Genomic DNA, 20,228 nt, shown 5'->3' on the forward strand with positions numbered 1-20,228 from the left:
TTTTTAATTAATGTATAACTTAATAAATTATTCATTTATCGATTAAATATAATCTCAATTAACTAACAAATTTCCTTGGTCTTAAAAGTATTAATTTATAGAGGTTTAGAAGTGCTTTCATTTTATATTCCTAGTCAACATAATATTGCATATCATTACAAACACAACATTGAGATATAATCAGGAAGAAACTATTTCAAATAAGCATGTTCAAATCAACCGGTTGTTATTATAAACTACCCTCTTCTTGTGTATAAATTGTAAGAAAAAATTGATTAAAAGAATAAAAGATTTGATTAGTTTTTGTTGCTTGTGAAGCAACATAGTTTTATTTTTTGGTATTGGAGAGGCTATTGTAAAATATGATACAAAGTCCATTAAAAAAGTAGGGGAATAAAATCTAAGAAATCCGTTCTAATTAATTTGAGACTAATGGTAATTAGTTGATTCAAATCAATTCTTGAAAGATTGTAAAGGATCAAAATGGAGATTTTATGTATTTTCATGAAAACATTACAACAAAAACATTGCATATAGGAATAAATGATGTTGATATTTCACATCGTCTAGGTGAGCATTATACGTAATCTTATCTTTTAAAGTCTAACGGACCACATGATGGGACAATTGAACATCATCAATAAGCATCTGTCTATTTTGACATAAGATAATTTAATTAAATTTTAACCTTGAATTCCTGAAGTAGCTTTCAAGACTTGTTGCATCGTACTGTCATTTACATGGCAAGTAACGAATATGTTATTTGCTCCACATGTTATAAGAAATCGAGATATGCAAGACTATATAAGCAAACAAGTCACTTACTTTAATTTGCATGCTGGCCATGCTAGGAGTATTGATATGACACAATATTAATACTGACAAGGATTAGTCATTTGTGTTTGGTACAACAAATAATTTGTAATTTGGAAATTAGATAGGGTTCATACATAACAATACACATGATATATGCATTAACTTCAATGTTTTGGAAAACAATAAACATAAAATTAAAATACCTTTATAAATCAACTTTTATTAATTAATGTATAACTTAATAAAATATTCATTTATCGATTAAATATAATCTCAATTAACTAACAAATTTTCATGGTCTTAAAAGTATTAATTTATAGAGGTTTAGAAGTGCTTTCATTTTATATTCCTAGTGAACATAATATACCATATCATTACAAACACAACATTGACATATAATCAGAAAAAAACTATTTCAAATAAGCATGTTCAAATCAACCGGTTGTTATTATAAACTACCTCTTCTTCTGTAAAAATTGTAAGAACAAATTGATTAAAAAATAAAAGTTTTGATTAGTTTTAGTTGCTTGTGAAGCAACATTGTTTTATTTTTTGGTTTTGGAGAGGCTATTGTAAAATATGATATAAAGTCCACTGAAAAAGAAGGAGAATAAAATCTAAGAAATCTGCTCTAATTAGTTTGAGACTTATGGTAATAAGTTGATTCAAATCAATTCTTGAAAGATTGTAAAGGATCTAAATGGAGATGTTATGTATTTTTATGAAAACTTTACAACAAAAAATTGTATATAGAAATAAATGATGTTGATATTTCACATCGTCTAGGTGAGCATTATACGTAATCTTATCTTTTAAAGTCTAACAAACCACATGATGGGACAATTGAACATCATCAATAAGCATCTGTCTATTTTGACATAAGATAATTTAATTAAATTTTAACCTTGAATTCCTGAAGTAGCTTTCAAGACTTGTTGCATCGTACTGTCATTTACATGGCAAGTAACGAATATGTTATTTGCTCCACATGTTATAAGAAATCGAGATATGCAAGACTATATAAGCAAACAAGTCACTCACTTTAATTTGCATGCTGGCCATGCTAGGAGTATTGATATGACACAATATTAATACTGACAAGGATTAGTCATTTGTGTTTGGTACAACAAATAATTTGTAATTTGGAAATTAGATAGGGTTCATACATAACAATACATGATATATGCATTAACTTCAATGTTTTGGAAAACAATAAACATAAAATTAAAATACCTTTATAAATCAACTTTTATTAATTAATGTATAACTTAATAAATTATTCATTTATCGATTAAATATAATCTCAATTAACTATCAAATTTTCATGATCTTAAAAGTATTAATTTATAGAGGTTTAGATGTGCTTTCATTTTATATTCCTAGTCAACATAATATACCATATCATTACAAAAACAACATTGACATATAATCAGAAAAAAAAAACTATTTCAAATAAGCATGCTCAAATCAAGCGGTTGTTATTATAAACTACCCTCTTCTTCTGTAAAAATTGTAAGAACAAATTGATTAAAAAATAAAATTTTTGATTAGTTTTAGTTGCTTGTGAAGCAACATAGTTTTATTTTTTGGTTTTGGAGAGGCTATTGTAAAATATGATATAAAGTCCACTAAAAAAGAAGGAGAATAAAATCTAAGAAATCTGCTCTAATTAGTTTGAGAATTATGGTAATAAGTTGATTCAAATCAATTCTTGAAAGATTGTAAAGGATCTAAATGGAGATGTTATGTATTTTTATGAAAACTTTACAACGAAAACATTGTATATAGAAATAAATGATGTTGATATTTCACATCGTCTAGGTGAGCATTATACGTAATCTTATCTTTTAAAGTCTAACAAACCACATGATGGGACAATTGAACATCATCAATAAGCATCTGTCTATTTTGACATAAGATAATTTAATTAAATTTTAACATTGAATTCTTGAAGTAGCTTTCAAGACTTGTTGCATCGTACTGTCATTTACTTGGCAAGTAACGAATATGTTATTTGCTCCACATGTTATAAGAAATCGAGATATGCAAGACTATATAAGCAAACAAGTCACTCACTTTAATTTGCATGCTGGCCATGCTAGGAGTATTGATATGACACAATATTAATACTGACAAGGAGTAGTCATTTGTGTTTGGTACAAAAACAATAAACATAAAATTAAAATACCTTTATAAATCAACTTTTATTAATTAATGTATAACTTAATAAATTATTCATTTATCGTTTAAATATAATCTCAATTAACTAACAAATTTTCATGGACTTAAAAGTATTAATTTATAGAGGTTTAGATGTGCTTTAATTTTATATTCCTAGTCAACATAATATACCATATCATTACAAAAACAACATTGACATATAATCAGAAAAAAAAAACTATTTCAAATAAGCATGTTCAAATCAAGCGGTTGTTATTATAAACTACCCTCTTATTCTGTATAAATTGTAAGAACAAATTAATTAAAAAATAAAAGTTTTGATTAGTTTTAGTTGCTTGTGAAGCAACATAGTTTTATTTTTTGGTTTTGGAGAGGCTATTGTAAAATATGATACAAAATCCACTGAAAAAGAAGGAGAATAAAATCTAAGAAATCCGCTCTAATTAGTTTGAGACTTATGGTAATACGTTGATTCAAATCAATTCTTGAAAGATTGTAAAGGATCTAAATGGAGATGTTATGTATTTTTATGAAAACTTTACAACAAAAAATTGTATATAGAAATAAATGATGTTGATATTTCACATCGTCTAGGTGAGCATTATACGTAATCTTATCTTTTAAAATCTAACAAACCACATGATGGGACAATTGAACATCATCAATAAGCATCTGTCTATTTTGACATAAGATAATTTAATTAAATTTTAACCTTGAATTCTTGAAGTAGCTTTCAGGACTTGTTGCATAGTACTGACATTTACATGGCAAGTAACGAATATGTTATTTGCTCCACATGTTATAAGAAATTGAGATATGCAAGACTATATAAGCAAACAAGTCACTTACTTTAATTTGCATGCTGGCCATGCTAGGAGTATTGATATGACACAATATTATTACTGGAAAGGACTAGTCATTTGTGTTTGGTACAATAAATAATTTGTAATTTGGAAATTAGATAGTGTTCATACATAACAATACATGATATATGCATTAACTTCAATGTTTTTGAAAACAATAAACATAAAATTAAAATACCTTTATAAATCAACTTTTATTAATTAATGTATAACTTAATAAATTATTCATTTATCGATTAAATATAATCTCAATTAACTAACAAATTTTCATGGTCTTAAATGTATTAATTTATAGAGGTTTAGATGTGCTTTAATTTTATATTCCTAGTGAACATAATATACCATATCATTACAAAAACAACATTGACATATAATCAGAAAAAAAAACTATTTCAAATAAGCATGTTCAAATCAAGCGGTTGTTATTATAAACTACCCTCTTCTTCTGTAAAAATTGTAAGAACAAATTGATTAAAAAATAAAAGTTTTGATTAGTTTTAGTTGCTTGTGAAGCAACATAGTTTTATTTTTTGGTTTTGGAGAGGCTATTGTAAAATATGATAGAAAGTCCACTGAAAAAGAAGGAGAATAAAATCTAAGAAATCTGCTCTAATTAGTTTGAGACTTATGGTAATAAGTTGATTCAAATCAATTCTTGAAAGATTTTAAAGGATCTAAATGGAGATGTTATGTATTTTTATGAAAACTTTACAACAAAAAATTGTATATAGAAATAAATGATGTTGATATTTCACATCGTCTAGGTGAGCATTATACGTAATCTTATCTTTTAAAGTCTAACAAACCACATGATGGGACAATTGAACATCATCAATAAGCATCTGTCTATTTTGACATAAGATAATTTAATTAAATTTTAACCTTGAATTCCTGAAGTAGCTTTCAAGACTTGTTGCATCGTACTGTCATTTACATGGCAAGTAACGAATATGTTATTTGCTCCACATGTTATAAGAAATCGAGATATGCAAGACTATATAAGCAAACAAGTCACTCACTTTAATTTGCATGCTGGCCATGCTAGGAGTATTGATATGACACAATATTAATACTGACAAGGAGTAGTCATTTGTGTTTGGTACAAAAACAATAAACATAAAATTAAAATACCTTTATAAATCAACTTTTATTAATTAATGTATAACTTAATAAATTATTCATTTATCGTTTAAATATAATCTCAATTAACTAACAAATTTTCATGGACTTAAAAGTATTAATTTATAGAGGTTTAGATGTGCTTTAATTTTATATTCCTAGTCAACATAATATACCATATCATTACAAAAACAACATTGACATATAATCAGAAAAAAAAAACTATTTCAAATAAGCATGTTCAAATCAAGCGGTTGTTATTATAAACTACCCTCTTATTCTGTATAAATTGTAAGAACAAATTAATTAAAAAATAAAAGTTTTGATTAGTTTTAGTTGCTTGTGAAGCAACATAGTTTTATTTTTTTGGTTTTGGAGAGGCTATTGTAAAATATGATAGAAAGTCCACTGAAAAAGAAGGAGAATAAAATCTAAGAAATCTGCTCTAATTAGTTTGAGACTTATGGTAATAAGTTGATTCAAATCAATTCTTGAAAGATTGTAAATGATCTAAATGGAAATTTTATGTATTTTTATGAAAACATTACAACAAAAACATTGCATATAGGAATAAATGATGTTGATATTTCACATCGTCTAGGTGAGCATTATACGTAATCTTATCTTTTAAAGTCTAACGAACCACATGATGGGACAATTGAACATCATCAATAAGCATCTGTCTATTTTGACATAAGATAATTTAATTAAATTTTAACCTTGAATTCCTGAAGTAGCTTTCAAGACTTGTTGCATAGTACTGGCATTTACATGGCAAGTAACGAATATGTTATTTGCTCCACATGTTAAAAGAAATCGAGATATGCAAGACTATATAAGCAAACAAGTCACTCACTTTAATTTGAAAACTGGCCATGCTAGGAGTATTCATATGACGCAATATTAATACTGGCAAGGACTAGTCATTTGCCTTTAGTTCGTAATTTGGAAATTAGATAGTGTTCACATATAACAATAATGATATATGCATTAATTTCAACATTTTGGAAATTAAAAATAGAAACCTCCTTAGTAAATTAACTCATCTGTTTTATTAAAATCCCGAACTTACAATTGATCTGGAGAAAACCGATCAACCTGTCAGGTCAACCCGAACCCCGGGTAACCCGACAAAACCTAGTAGAGACCCATTTTTCTCTCTCTCAAATATGTTTTTTCTTTACGCAGAGACCCCTTTTTTTTATATTTTTCAGTTGTTTACTAACACATTTCAAAGTTTACTATATAAATACTAGAAGAATGTTTTATTTTTTCAATGTGGTATTTGAAGTTCTTTAGTATATACTAGTTGGATGTCTGCGCTACGCAGCGGGCTTACTTTTTATTTGCATAAAAAATACTGTAAAAATTTATAATTCAAAAAATTATATTTTTTTATTTAATAATATTTTTTTATTCAAATTTATTAATTTTTTTATTGATAATATTAATTATATTAAAAATAGTAATATTTATAACACAAATGATAATACTTTTAATATTCATACTATTAATTATAATAATAATTTTAATTTTAATAACACAAATAATACTATTTTTTATATGAATATTTAGAATTATAATAAAAATAATAATATTTATCACATTAATAATTATATTAAGAATTCCAAGGATGATTATAACACAAATAATACTATTTTTTATATCAATACTTTGAGTTATAATAAAAATAATAATATTTATAACACAAATAATAATATTTTTGATATGAACACTTTGAGTTATAAGAGAAATAATAATATTTATAACACACATTATTATATTAAGAAAACTGAAGAATAGTTTGAACATAAATTATTTTGGTCATGGCGAGGACCCATACGAATTGGGTCCTGAGGCAGGACCCATTAGACTTGGGTCCTGCGCAGGACCCATTGCCATTAGGTCCTGCGCAGGACCTGGTCGTACCCAGACCCAACATGGGGTTGGGCGTGGACGCGTCGAGGCCCAACATGGAGTTGGACGCGGTCATGTCCAGACCCAACATGGGGTTAAGCGGGGATGCGTCAGGTCCAACATGGCGTTGGACGTGGTCGCGTCTAGACCCAATGTGGGGTTGTGCGTGCACGTGTCCACCACCATTAGTGAACAAAATATAAGGGGAATACTTTAAAAACACTTATATAAACATTACATCATTAGTGAGAGATTTTTAATGGTTGAAATCGTATATCTTGTGCTATTTTATTAGAATTGTTGATTTGCTCTTTGGATGAACAAATCTTTTAGGTTTTTGATGAATCTAAATTTAACGAGTCTAAAAAACCCCAAAGGCTCAAAAAATTAAGGTCTCAGGCAACGTGTCTAGGTCCAATGTTATGGCCAAGGAAATAGTTCAACCCTCATGGGCTCAAACTTGGGGAAGAGCTTAACGCCATGGGCTTGGTAAAAAAAAAAGAGTTCAGCCCTCATAGACTCAACCTTGAGAAAGAGTTTTTTCAATGAGAGTTCCTCCAAAGAAAGTTGAGTTTCTCCGATGAGAGTTTTTTAAAAGGGAGTCCCTCTAATGGGAGTTGAGTTCCTCCATCGAGTTCTGATATGAGAGTTCCTCCAATGAGTTTTATCAATTGAGAGTTCCTCTAGTGGGAGTTTCTTCAATGAGAGTTGAGTTTCTCCAATGAGAGTCCCTCCATTGAGTTCGGGAATGAGAATTCCTCCAATAGAAGTTCCTCCATTGAGTTTCTTCAATGAAAGTTCCTCATATGAAAGTTTCTCCCATGGGTTTCTTCTCTAGGCTTAGCTATATTTTGAATCTAGTAACTCTCCCTACACCCCTAGGTGTATACAAAATCTTTCAATAGCCTACCATATTTATTCCTCATTAATGCATATGTAAGAGGTCTTTATCTATCATCAAATGAAGTAACAATGTAAATAAATTTTCCATTGCTATTTTCATCGAAAATTACTAACAAAAATTTTCCATCATAATTTTCATCAGTAAATAACAATAAAATATTTTTCATATGTAATTCTTCTACCTTTTTCTAATTTTATATTAGTGTATGATAAACTAGTTAATTAAAAAAAAAAAAGAATTCTTAGAAGATGACGATTCTTCCTTTTCATAAATTCTTCTCAATATATTTTTAAGCTGAAATTCTTGAAGTAGCTTTCAAGACTTATTCTAACATTTACATGGCAAGTAACGAATATGTTATTTGCAAAAACAATCAAGTCATTGACTTTAATTTGTATGTTGGGCATGCTAGGAGTATTGATATGACACAATATTAATACAAACAAGGATTAATCATTTTTGCCTTTGGTATAATAAATAACTTGTAATTTGGAAATTAGATAGTGTTCATACATAACAATACATGATATATGCATTAACTTTAATGTTTTGGGAAAAAATAAAACCTTAATAAATCAACTTTTTATTAATTAATGTATAAATAAAAAAATTATTAATTCATTTAAATAATATCTCAATTAACTAATAAATTTTAATGCTCCTAAAAGTATTAATTTATAGAGGTTTCGTTGTGCTTTCATTTTATATTCCAAGTCAACACAATATACCATATCAGTCCAAACACAACATAAGATACAATCAGAAAAAAAACTATTTCAAATAACCATGTTCAATTCAATCGGTTGTTATTATAAACAATCCCCTCCTTATGTATACGTTGTAAGAAAAAATTGATTCAAGAATAAAAGATTTGATTAGTTTTAGTTGCTTGTGAAATAACATAATTTTATTTTTTGGTTTTAAAGAGGCTATTGTAAAATATGATACAAAGTCCATTGAAGAAGAAGAATAAGAATAAAATATGTGAAATTCGCTCCAAGTAGTTTGAGATTGATGGTAATTAGTTGATTCAAATCAATTCTAGAAAGATTATATAAGATCTAAATGGAGAATTTTATGCATTTTTATGAACAAATCACCACAAAAATATTGCTTATGAGAATGAATTATGCTGATATTTCATGTCGTCTAGATAAGCCAATTCATTTATGAATATTATCTAATCTTATCTTTTAAAGTCTAATAGACCATATGATGGGACCATTGAACATCATCAATAACATCTGTCTATTTTTAGATAAGATAATTTAATTTATTTTTAAGTTATAATTCTTGAAGTAGCTTTCAAGACTTGTTGTATAGTACTAACATATGCATGGCAAGTAACGAATATGTTTTTTGCACTGCATGTTATAAAAATTTATGATATGACTATATAAGCAATCAAGTCAGTAATTTTAATTTGCATGCTGGCTATGCTAGGAGTAATTATAGGACACAATATTAATACAAACAATGACTAATCATTTGCCTTTGGTACAATAAATAACTTGTAATTTGAAAATTAGATAGTTTTCATACATAACAATATATGATATAGGCATTAACTTCGATGTTTTGGAAAAAAATAAATAAATAATAACTTAATAAAACAAATTTTTATTAATTAATGTATAAATTAATAAATTATTAATTTGTCAATTAAATAATATCTCAATTAACTAACAAAATTTCATGGTCCTAAAAATATTAATTTATAGAGTTTTAGTTGTGCTTTCATTTTATATTCCAAGTCAACACAATATAGCATATCATTTCAAACATAACATGAGATACAATCACGAAAAAACTATTTCAAACAACCATATTCAAATAAATAGGTGTTATTATAAACTACCCTCTCCTAATGTATACATTGTTAGAAAAATTTGATTCAAAAATAAAAAATTTGATTAGTTTTAGTTACTTGTGAAGCAACATAGTTTTATTTTGTTTTTTTGTTTAGGAGAGGCTATTGTAAAATATGATACAAAGTCCATTGAAGAATAAAAAGAATGAAATATAAGAAATTTGTTCTAATTAGTTTGAGATTGATCTAATTAATTCAAATCAATTCTAGAAAGATTATAACAGATCTAAATTTATGCATTTTTATGAATAATTTACCATAAAAACATTGTTTATGAGAATGAATAATGTTGACATTTCATATCGTATAAATCAACTTGTTTATAAGTATTATGTAATCTTATCTTTTATATAAAGTCTAATAGACCACATGATGAGATAATTGAATATCATTAATAAGTATATGTTCATTTTGAGATAAAATAATTTAATTAACTTTTAAGTTGCAATTCTTGAAGTAGTTTTGAAGACTTCTTGTATAGTATTAACATTTACATAGCAAGTAATGAATATGATATTTGCACCATATGTATAAGAAATTATGACATGGAAGACTATATAAGCAATCAAGTCACTAACTTTAATTTGTATGCTGGTGATGTTAGGAGTATTGATATGATACAATATTAATACAAACTGTTGTAACCCAATTTTGGATTCACCAAGATTTTCTTGAATGTTATTTTATTTCTATTATTATTTATAAAAATCCAAAAAAATTAAGAAAAAAGTTTAAAATTCAAAAATATTTTCTCGAGTCAACCGCATCTTTCCGTCAAAACCGAGTCCACCAGGTCAATACGGGTCAAACCATGTCGACCAGGGTAAAAAATGAGTTTCGGGCCGTTTCGGGTCAAAACCGTTATTTTTGACCAAAACCGAGTTCACCGGGTCAATACGGGTCAAACCATGTCGACCAGGATAAAAAATGAGTTTCATGCCGTTTTGGGTCAAACCTGTTATTTTTTGGTCAAAACCCGGTCCACCAGGTTTATATCCATTGAAAGTTTTTTTTTATGTTTCAACATAATTTTTGGTAATTAAAATTGATTTTTAGCGGTTGAATTGAGCTTTTTGTAATACTGATTTAAGTTTTAATTTTACCTATATAAATATATATTATTATATATAATAAAATAAAATTAATAATACAGAATTGTCATATTAGGCGGGGCAGTTACATTTATTGTAGGCGAGCAGTTGGATGGATACATTTTTTTTATTTAAAGCAGATGCTTGTTGTCCCCTCTCATTGGCTATAAATAGCCAGTGACAGTACGCCAGAGAAAAAGGGGGTACGGGAAGAAGAAAAGAAAAAAAAAAAAGGAGAAGAGAGATTACATACATACTATTCAGGTTTTTTTTTTATTTCTTCACGAGAGTAGGATATTGATTTTTATTAAAAACAATATGAAAAATATCAAATATATCCTAACTGTTAGATCTAATAAAATATAATAGGGCTTACCACACCAGATTAAAACCCAGACACATCTCAGCCCTTGAAATAATCTAAGTTTTTGATCCCGTTGCGCCACGTCATCCGGTGTACCGAGCTTTCAGTGCGCTGCGTCACACTAGATAAACACTCTGATCATCCGGACCGTCCGATCACCTGCAGATCCAGCCAATCACAGCCGTAGGATCAGTTCAACTGCGATCCAACGGTTCACAGCCTTCAAACTGCACCGTTGCACCATGCGCGCGTTCACACCGTAGTACTTCTCAGACTCCCTCTCTCCTCTCGCCGGCGACGCTCTCTCTCTCTCTCATCCGATCTCCACTTTCCGGCCGTCTCCAGCCTCCGCACCACCACAGAAAGGTTTCTACCCTGCTGTAAAGAAAAAAACCTGGTGGTTTTCATCGTTTTCTCCGCCTCATCTGGCCGGCGAAGGGCCGCGATTTTCGTCGGCCACCGAAGCTTCAAACCGACGATTCTCCCTCGTCAGCCATCAACGGCCGTCGAGACCATCGCCATCAGAACCCTCGACATCAGATCTACCAGGATCGACCATCGGTTGGCCAGAAATCTCTCCGGAAAATCTCCCCGCCGCCAACAGTAGCCGCGCGTGTGCCACACGCGCCGCCAGTGGTATTTTCGTAATTTTCGGAGAAATTCGAGAGTATTTCAGTATTTTACCTATACAGTGACACTCAGGTAATTTTTTGGGTTTCTACTGGTATTTTTAATATTTTTTATATATATATAAATGCTTGTAAATTTTCTTGCATGTTGTAAAAAATACAAAAAAACCAAAGTCGACATGTCTTTTTGTTTTTGAAAAGGACCGATGTCAAAAATGTAAATACCAAATATGGATTATGTCCATTATTTCTTTTGGTAACCTAGACGTAACTCTCCTTTTTAGGGTTAAAACGTCATATTTTAGACAAGTCTCCTAATTTTAGGGACTGATGTCATTTTTAACGCGTCTCTTATTTTTAGGGACCGACGTTAACCATTTAAAAAAAACAAATTACCAATAAACCCAAAATATAATGGATTATATCCAGTATTTTTTTTGGTAACCCAGACGTAACTCTCCTTTTAGGGACAAACGTCAATATTTTAGACGAGTCTCCTAATTTTTAGGGACTGATGTCATTTTTAACGTGTCTCCTATTTTTAGGGACCGACGTTAATCATTTTTAAAAAAATTACAAATAAGCCCAAAATATAATCGTATTTGAATCAAACAAAAAACACACAAGTAAGGGTAACCTTTCTATTGAAAGGATGTTTTAAGGGTGGTGTCTACCTTCCCTTAATCATAACTAACCCCGTACCCGAATCTCTGGGACCAGTGTCTAATTTGGGATTTCTAGTTTCCCTCAAATTACTAGATGGCGACTCCAATAAAATCTTTATTTCCCCCAATCGAGAAAAAACCCTTTTTGTTAAAAAAACAAAAAAGCGGGAGCCGTCGCCCGACGTCGTGTATCGACAGAATGGCGACTCCGCTGGGGACTTAGGGTTGAGCCAACTGCTTGTGTTTGCTTTTCATTTACTCTTTCTTATTGCTATTTATTTTTGGGTTTATTTTATTTGCATTATTTATTTTATGCAATATCTACTGTGATTCTTTTCAATTTTTCATATCGTCATATACGTACATGTTATTTATTTGTGTATTCACACACTTCACGGTGAACCCATAAAAGCTCTGGACCCGAGCTCGTCCCGTTTAAGGTTAGAAAAGAGAGATTCAAGTGGCAAGTGTGACTTATGTCCACTGATGCTCATTTGGACTTTTGCTTGGATTGTAACTCACCCTATGCAACTAGTACTGTGGAGTCTTTCTCCCCTACTCATGTTGAATAAGGTTAAGAGGCCGATTACTTCACGAGTAATTCGGGCAATCTAAGAACCAAAAAATATCTTTAAGGATAGACTAAACTGAGCCAAACCTTATGAGCTAGATCCTATCAAGTAGGATATACCTATTAGGACACGAACAAATGTCAATGCATGAACATACATGTTCATATACATTTCATATGCTCATTAAGTCTCCACCGATCCTTACAGGAAGTGTGAGATGGAAAAATCCATTACTATTGAGGAATTTTTGACCAGATCAGAATTGAGCCAGCATGATGAAGGGGATTGTTTGCCATCAGAATTTAAGTCTCAGTTGCGAGAGCATGTTAAATTAGATGACAGACCACTTGGTATAGGACAACTGCTAGACTGCTGGGAAAAGTTATCCTCTCATGATCAAATCACTTTTCAGAAACAATATGGGGATCTATCATATTTACTGAAAATTAGGGTCCAACATGCTTGTTTTCAGGCCATGATAGGGTTTTGGGATCCAGAATATCGGTGCTTCACTTTTGATACTGTGGATATGACTCCTACTATTGAGGAGTATGAATCCCTGCTAAATTGTCCCAAGTCACAAAAGGTGTACTTTTACACACCTATAGAGCATGCACTTTCTAACTTTGCTTGGATTACCCAGACAGACTGTCAACTAGCAAAATCACATGCTACTAAGCAAATAGCCAGGGCTGGTTTTGGAATGAACTAGAAGCCATATTCAAGAGGAGATTACATGATGAAAGCAATGAAATTCGATTGAGAATTTTGGCCTTAAGCATATATGGTTTGGTTCTTTTCCCATATGTTGAGGGAATGATCGATTTTGAGGCTGTCAATGTATTTAAAAATGTGGTGACCCTTAAAATTAACGGCTACAACAATATTGGCAGAAACTTTCTCATCCTTGAATTATTGTAGAAAAGCCGGAATGGGTCGTTTAAGATGTTGCTTACAGTTGTTGTTTGTCTGGACTATGAGTCATATGATTGAGGGGAAGATTTCAGGTTTGGTTGGTACCCCATGACATCTTTACTCTAAGTTAGAGAATTTTGCTGAAAAAACACTTGCATGAAGTAGCAATAACCATATGGGAATCAATGTTTCTAAGTCTAAGAAAATCTCAATTTCATTGGAGGAGTCAATACTTTTACTTCAAATCTTATCTGGCATATTGTGGTGAGTATCCATGGGTCCCGTTGATAGGAGCCTGCTGCTGTATTAGTTATTGTCCTAACATGGTTTTACAACAATTTGGATTTGAGCTGTAACACCCCACCTCACTAGCAAAATATAGTTCGCTTTGGGCCTCCCAGTCCACCCATGTCCAGGGCTTCCACCCAGGTCCCCCTGACGGGTTTGTTCTTGGCAGCCACGCATGGCCTCAAAACGCGTCTTTCAGAGTAGCGCAGCACACTCACCCTGTCAGATACTGTCCCTTCTAGGGCCCCCGGTCCACCCATTCCCAGGGCTTCCACCCAGGTCCTCCTCAGGGTTTTAAACGCGTCTTACTAGTCAAGATGAGCATGCACTTATAAGGCCCTAGCTCTGGGCGCTCACTTCCGATGTGGGATCTTACATGAGCAGTTTATTCCATTCCAAGGACTACCGAATTGGCAACATTTTATGAATATTTCAAGACCTCGAAGAAATTATTGGAGTCAGTGAATAAGGTATGGAAACATCCTGGTAGGGTTACTTCTGGTAAGAGAGTAGAAGGAAAAACAACTGAAGGATATCCAATAAAAATCAAATTTCTCCCCTAAATCGGTTCAAGTTCCTGTAGGTTTGGAGTCCTCAGTGAGAACTTTCTTAAGAGAATCTGATCTGGTCTATTCCTCGTCATAAGGAAACCTTGAAACAAATAACAAGCATGCATAAAACATATGGCATTTTGCATCCATTTATGCATTTCATTTATTTATCAAGCATGCACACGGTTGAAACATACGTTCCCCTACCTGAGGTCTACTGGACTGATGAAGATGGAAAATAAAGACAGGGGTTAGACATAGGTTTATTATCAAAAGGAAGTTGAGAGCAGTAAAGGTGAAGTGGCTCGACTCATAAATCTGTTTGAATAAATGTTGAGCTTCAAGAGTGGAAAGGGAACGTCTGTACAGGCTCTTGCTGGGAACACTACTTGTCCACGTTCCATTGAAGTTGTACCTCTCCTTTTTAGTCATGAACAATGACAGCAATGCCTTCAGTCATCAACTAATGATAACCTTTGTTCTCATTCAACTGCACTGATAGTCGTTCAAAGCCTTCGCATATTCCAAGAGCACATAATAGCTGCTAGCTTTCTGTTCCTGTTGCATTGGCCTTTTTTCCAGACATCTCTATTATGAACACCATTCCGATCCAGCAGTATCGGATGCTGCTCTGAGAAAAACAAGAGCAGACATTGAAACTTTAACGGAGCAGAATTCCCACTATAGGTGTTTGTTTGGTGCATTGTCAGTGAGGAATCAAAGAGGAGACAAAAGGGTTTTCAGATTCATCAGTTTCTCTTCCAGTTGAGACAACACATGATTCCACACGTTGGCAGTGGTGGTGCTGCATGTTTTTGTGCGTTACTAAGATCACCTAGTTGTTGGAAAGTTTCTACCAATCCATAAATAACCACAACAACATTGGAAGATTTACATGAGGTTGTGAGGATTTTCGAAAGAATTGAACAAGCTACAAAGAGGGGAATGATTGAAGATTCTGCCAAGGATTCTAGAACAATAATGAGAGATGAATCAAAGGATGAATCTGACGATGGGAAGCCTTAATTATGTGGTCCAACCAGGTCTCACTGTAGCATCAACTGCTAAAATGTCTTTGGCAAGATTGACATATCTCGACCACTCGAGTTTGTCCACCAGCATCTGTTAGACTCCGGACTTATTGTCCTGACTCTGTCAAATCCCATACAACCATCGTTTTCTAGGTGGTATAATCCAGAAAAGAGATTTGAATATCATTGGGGGATTTTGTGCCATTCAGTTGAACAATTGCAAGAATTTCAAGAATCAAGTTGAGTTTGTGCAAAATGACATCATCGGCCATATTGTCACCTCAACATCCTCAGATTGACAAGTGATCGAAATGCTTGGCAAAACACAGATATCGCCAGAAAAGCTGATCCAAGAAGAGTGTTAAACTGTCGATCCTTTTTGTTATGAGTTTTGTCATTCTGCATTTTATTTTGGGATCACATCTCATCTTTTAACGAAACGTGTCTTTTCTTTGTCCCTTTGTTGTTCTGAAAGCATGAGATGTTTCTTTCAAAGGTTATTTTGACAAAATATTTTGATCAAGCTCCAACATGCGTTAAAGATTAGTCAATCCTAAAGATTAAAATTATTTTGCTTGAATGACTCGATGCTTGTTGAAATGACATGAGGTGACCAAGAAACTTTTGAGCTCACACATGAAATTGAACCATACACCATGTAGCTAAGTTTTAGCAGTATGCATAATGACACGTAGTGGATTCAGTAGTTATGGACTCATGAATTATGATTCGTACAAGTCTACATCATTACATTGGATGAGGTCAAAATTTATCGGTTCTAACCGACCTTGCTTGAAATGAGAAAAGGCCATTTTTGTTTCATCCTTTCACAATTCTTGAAATATATATCCCTTGCAGTCTCATTTTGAGCTGATAGAATATTTCTTTCATAAAAAAACCCTGACTAGGATCACACCCCACACTGGGGGCAATGAGAATCTTTTCCTAGAAAAGACGAAGACAATGTTAGAGTCGATGGATAAAGGGAAGGCTTAGAACAAAAGTCCAATGATTGAGAAAGGGCTAGAAGAAGAAAGCCAAAGATTGATAAAGACACAACAAATGCCAAAAGTTAACCTGAAAAAAAATCAAGTGTGATGTCTTTTGGTGTGTCTATGATAAAGCCTTTACGATCTTTAAAAGATTAGATTGGCTATTCATCAAAGAAAAGTTGGATTTGCGTTATGACCTATGTTAAACAAATTTTGATTTTTGAGATTAACAAGGTTATATGTCACTGTCTCTACAAAGACAACGTGAGGAAAAGAGATTGATGAGTAATTGATGGTGATCCTAGGTTCTTGAAACCCTCAAACACCTTTTGAGCTTGTGAAATTCCTTTCTTTCATAGCCATGAACCATAGCCTACATTACGTGCTTTAGAAAGTCCTTTTTAATCAAGTAAGCAATCTGAACCGATAAATGACGATCTCAAAACTTGAAGAGTTGTTTCATAAGGGTCGTGACTTCATGAATCAAGCTACTGATTATTATGCATGCTGATAAAATTGTTGCTAAGAAAAAGAAACAATCTTTCTTGAACTAGCCTCAAGTTTTGACTTGGGTACCTTGTTTTTTTTTAAATTCATAAAAGGTCACCTCATCATAGACAATCAAAAGATATACCCAAAATTAGGGTTTAAAATGGATACAAAGAACCATGGAAAAGCCATTTTAATCTTACAACAAGTCAATTTTTTCTCTCTCAAAATACAAGACAATCAAAGGACTGCATTGAATAGCGTGTGTTGGATCTTTGACCAACAAAGCTTGATTTCCAAAAATACTTTAAAAAATTGACATCTCTCTGATTTCATTTCAACAATCAGACTTGAATTGACGGGATCTTTGAAATGTGAGATTTGATTCCAAAATAAGAAAGATTTTCAAACAAGAAAAACATCGACCGAGTTTGCAAATTCCTGACAGAAATGACATCAATTCTCCTCGACACTCCTGAGAGCAATACAATGGACCTTTGAGAAGGAAAACAAACAGTTTTTAAATCAGCTGGGGGGTAGAGATGATCAAATGATGAATCAATGAACTGAGGACAATATGGTTCAAAGAAAGATAATCAGTGAATGAGCACATTCAGATCAATTAAGGGCAATGATGTTCAAGAACAGTTTATGATCCAGTAAACCCCGACAACAATTGAGAGTAAAGATGTACCTGAAGGACATCTTCATATCTTCATCTTGGTTTATCATCTCCAATATAGCTATGACTATTGAAAGATGTTATCACAAGATTGCTTTGAATGAATGTTGGGAGGATGCACAGCACCCCCCTAGACTGACCGTGGGACCATCTGATTTGAAGCTCAAATGCGCACTGTACCACATGAGTATGGGTGATAAAAGCAACATCATTGATGAGGCCGAGACACTTCTTTTCACAATCTGGTTAGATGAGTTGAGAAGAACTTGTTGAGAAAGAAACCGAGCATACAACGATGAGCTTTTTACTGCAAAGTATGAGATGCAGGTCTGAATGACATGACAGTTCCATGAAAGTGGATGACTGCATATACTTGAAGGGTATGTTTCAACTAAAGTCGAGTTCATAACTGATTGACAATCTTGATAGGTGTTGGCACGATGCGCACAATCAATCAGAGAACAATTCTTGAAAGAATCCAGGAGATGAACGATTTGTTAAGCTTCTTCATGATAAATCAAGCAACACTACACTTGGGGGCATTGTCAAGCTTGATAAACAGCGAGAGTAGTAATCATCGCGGACAGCCCAAGATGGGCACTGCATTTACAGCTGAGCGGATGGCTAGCACATGAATGAGCCAATGCATCAAAAGAACAAAAAAGGCTTTGGAATGCAAACAAAGCCACCCTATGACGATGAAACATCAAAGAGGGGGGAACCTATATTTCAAAAACAGGTAAGATGCATTGCATATCATCTAACTTCACGGGCATTGCATATTTGTTTTGCAGATATTTCAAGAAACAAAATTCCCACTGGGATCCAACGAGACACACATGAATTGAAGTTCTTTTAAATCACATCAAAGATGGCAATTCCACAAAAGCAAAATTCATAAATGAAGACAAGAAAGATGGTTTTTTATTCATGAAAAAGGGGTTTACAAGTACAAATGCTAAACAGTGCGAGGACGATCAGGGATATTTTCATCTTGATGGTTAATCATGCCTCGGAATTCCTCAAATTGTTTATGCATGCGCTCCATCTCTTCCTGGAACTCGAGGTGTCGTGTGTTAACATAGTCCCTCCAAAAGTCAACACGTGTATTTAACTCTTGGTTTCTCCTCTCCAAGTTGTTTCTGTGACGTCTCTCATCACGGAGTCTATTCCTTAGATTCTCAATCTGATGATGGAGATCAATAACCTGAGTATTCAACTCAAGTCTTCTGGCATGAAGACGCTCTGCAACGTTCACCAAAGACGAAGTAGCTCTGATACTAAGAGCAAGTGACTGATTCACTGCTTCAATATCGGTCCTGGCTGCCAGCATTATTTCATCACGAGGAAGGATCATGTCTCTAGCCACGGTTACAGCAATATCTTCATTGTCCATTACAGTATCCTCTATTGTAACTGGACGACCATTCACTTTAAAGCTAGTACGCCAAACTCCAGGCTCTACTGCAGGAACAGGGTTTGGGTTAGCATTGGAAGAAGAGGAAGACATGGTTAAAGCTTTAAAAGTTAAGAACTTTGAGAGTATTGAAAATGCAAGAAGTTGATGATGTCTTTTGCCAAATACTGCGTGATTTATAAGGAATTTACTCCTACCATCGTTTTGAACGGCAGCTCAAATCTCAACTGTACATACAGTACTTCCTTGGGAAGCTTTCCTCATTTTTGAGATCCACAAATCAAATCCCAACCATACATACATGACTTCCTTGAGAAGTTTTCCTTATTTTTGGGATCCACAAATCGAATCCCAACCGTACATACAAGACTTTCTTGAGAAGCTTTCCTCATCTTTGGGATCCATTTACAAATCAAATCCCAACAGTAGATACAAGACTTTCTTGAGAAGCTTTCATCATCTCTGAGATTGATTTACAAATCAGATCTCAACCATACAGGTATGACTTCCTCTAGAAGTTTTTCATCAACCCTGAAGCTCATTGCTGAAATCACATTCATGTATTTCACAAAATTATATTGAAATCACTTTCAAGTATTTCATTATCGGGTAGGTCGCCTGGAACAATTAGACCACTTGCGAGTTTCCTCGCATTTTCACCATCGGGCAGGTCGCCTGGAACAATTAGACCACTTGCAAGTTTCCTCGCATTTTCACCATCGGGCAGGTCGCATGGAACAATTAGACCACTTGCGAGTTTCCTCGCATTTCACCATCGGGCAGGTCGCCTGGAACAATTAGACCACTTGCGAGTTTCCTCGCATTTTATCATCGGGTTAGTCATCTGGAAAATAGGACCATTGTTGAAATCA

At 32.8% G+C, this 20,228-nt stretch overlaps 1 protein-coding gene across 2 annotated transcripts in view; it reads right to left on the reverse strand.

Annotated features, from left to right (window-relative positions):
• LOC18110681 (UPF0481 protein At3g47200) overlaps window positions 1–20,228 on the reverse strand; it is a 55,769-nt gene that overhangs the window by 11,911 nt on the left and 23,630 nt on the right. The gene's annotated exons all lie outside the window — the stretch shown is intronic.

This window comes from Populus trichocarpa, chromosome 12 (assembly GCF_000002775.5).
Source record: "Populus trichocarpa isolate Nisqually-1 chromosome 12, P.trichocarpa_v4.1, whole genome shotgun sequence".
Taxonomy (NCBI): domain Eukaryota; kingdom Viridiplantae; phylum Streptophyta; class Magnoliopsida; order Malpighiales; family Salicaceae; genus Populus; species Populus trichocarpa.